Source organism: Neophocaena asiaeorientalis, unplaced genomic scaffold, assembly GCF_003031525.2.
Source record: "Neophocaena asiaeorientalis asiaeorientalis breed wild unplaced genomic scaffold, Neophocaena_asiaeorientalis_V1.1 scaffold302, whole genome shotgun sequence".
In the NCBI taxonomy this organism is placed as follows: domain Eukaryota; kingdom Metazoa; phylum Chordata; class Mammalia; order Artiodactyla; family Phocoenidae; genus Neophocaena; species Neophocaena asiaeorientalis.
Window position 1 is genome coordinate 2,248,466 of NW_020174038.1, and position 2,860 is coordinate 2,251,325.

Genomic DNA, 2,860 nt, shown 5'->3' on the forward strand with positions numbered 1-2,860 from the left:
ATCTTGCCCAGATTTGGCAATCTGGAATTTCGAGCAACAGCTGGAATTTTGCCAGTGACTTAGCTCCGTGGCTCAGTGAACTGAAAACCAGGCTCTGGGTGTTCCAGCCCCGTCGGCCAGCCCACAGCCCAGGGCCAGGTGGCGGTGCCCCAGCGCTCCCAGCGGAATGGGCTGGAAAGCCGGCCGGGAGCCATCCTGCTTAGCGGCAGTCCATGCAGCCTGGTGCCCAGCCGGACAACTCAGTGAGTCCTGGATGCTGAAATCTCAGGACAGACTTCACCTCAGCACTCGCTCTTGGGGCCACATGGAAGCCACTGCGAGCCTCCCTCCAAAGTGGCCGATCCCGGTGTTGGGGGAGAGTCAGGAATATTCACTTCCTGCCTTTGTCTTTTAGCCGGACCGCAGCGACCAGCTTCGTTTACATTCCTTCAGTGCTGTTATTGAAAAGGCTTGGCAGCTCCAAAGTGCTTGCAGTGTCCTTTAGTCCCATTAGGGCTTTTTTTTCTCTCTCTCTTTTTTTTTTTTTTTTTTTTTTTTTTTGCTAGCTTTCAGCTAGCATCTGGAAAGATCCACTGGATGTGCTAGGCTCCTTTTTCGAGAATCCGCTCCGCCGTTCAGGGAAACCAAGCAAGAAGCAAGCTTCCACTGTATAAGTCTGGAGGAATTTTACAGCCTCTCCAACTACGGTACCTTTTCTGTTTCTTGGTCCAGTCTGTTACTGGGGGTGGTTTTCGGATGAAACTACCGGTGTAACCTAACCCTTTGGGGGGAAGGGTAGGAACCACAAGTGGAAAGAATGTCTCCTTATAAATTGTATTAAATGTCTGTCTGAGTTGAGTTGGGGTGTCAGAGGCTATGCTTTGGGAAGGACTATTGCTACGACAGGAAAGACCTGAAACCCAAACTTCTTTGGGGCCCTTAAGAACTTTATTTTTAAGAATTAGAACAATGTGTGATGTTCTGTCCACTTGGATTTCATTCTGTGGGAAGGGCCTGCCGGGGCCCCTGGCCGCCTGTCTTTGTCACCTGCTCTCATCTCTATCCTGGAGCAGCCTTCTGAAGAAGCGGGGATGCAACCTGCATCCTCTAGAAGAAATGTGATGGATGTGCCGGTCTCGCACAGAATCCAAACTGGGTGTTTCCTTGAGGACCTCCTGAGGTGGAAGTGTTTGTGTGCAGTGTTCAGGCAGCTAATTAACATAGTAAACGCGCGGAATCCAGACGGCTCCATTGTTATAGGCAAAATTCCCTCCCTGTCCTGGATCATCAGAAAGGGTTTGTACTCAGAAAATTTCTGAACAAAACAAAGGGACTTAGGTCTGGATGAGGAATGAACGGCTTGGCACTCCCCAAGCTGTTCCTTCACTGCTATGCCATGCCAGATTCCTTGCAGAGAAAGCGTCTGGAAGAAAAAGAATTACAGGCATTAGGCGTGTACTTTTTTCTTTGTGTGCTTCCGGGTTGAAACAGTTAATCATTTGTTCCCCAAGGTTACAGTGTGGTTGTGGTTCTGCTTCTTGTTCTGAAGACAGCACCCTATTTTCCTTCTGGAGTCACTCCAATCCGTGGACTTCGCTGATAAATGGTGAACTTCAAAGGGCTTGGAGCTGGGGCTGCATTCGGCGGCTGAGCCCAAGAATGTGAATCTCAGAGTCAGCAGAATCGCAATAGAAAGCTCACCAGTCATCTCAGGAGGCTTTTGGAAGGTTGACCTTCATCCCAATGGGATTCCAAGTGAGAAGAATCACAGGGAAGATACCTCTGAACCTTTAAGGGGACCGAACCACGGAGAAACGACTAACATAGGTGACGGCCCCAGAGGAGGGGTGGGTGTGCGCTGCGTTCTCATTTTCCGAGATGGAATTCCACGGGTCATCACAGCCCATCGCGGATGTGAAGGGAGGGGCCGATCTTGGGGCAGAAATGTGCCTGTCTCCAAAGATCCTTGCTTCCTAACGTATGCAGTTCTCTGCAAAGTCATTATGCTTTTCCACTTGTTGAAATGCCCTTGAGTGCAGCTGCCTCTCTGTTCCCCAGCTAATAATGAAAGAGCCTCAGCAAACTGGCAGCAGCTACTGTGGCTTTGGTGCCTTCCCGCTCTACCCCTGCAGCTGAACCCCTTTTAAGATCCCCAGACATGTTTTCATTTAATGTTTCCTTTATCGTCCTTCCACCAGGCTGGTTGTGGTTAGGACCAGCCACATCTTGTGCAAGTTATGTGAGCAGGAGATGGTTTGGGGATGCTCCCCCAGGTATCCTCTCCATGCATGCTGGCCGGGGCGGGGCCAGCTGTGTGTGTGGGGGGGTGTTTTATTTACAAGTGGACATGGAAGGCGTTGCAGCCAGGAGGGAAGATTGTTGGGTTTTGATGCTCCAGTGAGGGAAATTCCAAGCTCAAATAGCCACAGTTGTGATTCAGAATCATATCATGCCCTTAAATTCCTCTCCGCGTTCCAAAGTCCACTCCCCTCTTCCCCGGTTATCCTGGAGCTGTTTCTTACACAAACTGATCTCTGAAAACAGGGGCACAGGATTTCATCCCAGTCTTTGATTTCTTTGGAGAAAATAGAGGGATTTATTCCCAGTGCCCTTGTGTTGACCTTGCCGGAGGGAGAGGGCCAGCCCAGCTCATAATGACCTCATCCCATTCCTGCAGGATTTCCTGGGACACGCAGGCCCTCACTCTCCCACTGGCCTTGTGTGATCAACCACATTAAGTCCATGAGCTTTGGAGCAGATTACAGTGGCATCTAACCCAGTCCCTTTAGGACTCGAGCGTGAGGTCAAGCAAACACACAGAGCAATCATTATGCTTTCCGCAGTCCCAGGGGGCTTCGGCGTCAGCTGGAGGAGCGGGCGG

The 2,860-nt window shown here is 50.6% G+C and overlaps 1 protein-coding gene across 1 annotated transcript in view; it reads left to right on the forward strand.

Annotated features, from left to right (window-relative positions):
- Positions 1-204: 204 nt before the first annotated feature.
- The window catches only part of RIN2 (Ras and Rab interactor 2), a 102,765-nt gene continuing 100,109 nt past the window's right edge, over positions 205-2,860 (forward strand). Inside the window, exons 1-2 of the mRNA XM_024753735.1 lie at positions 205-686; positions 1,491-1,806. The gene's annotated coding sequence lies outside the window, so the exon portion shown is untranslated. The remainder of the gene's footprint in view (positions 687-1,490; positions 1,807-2,860) is intronic.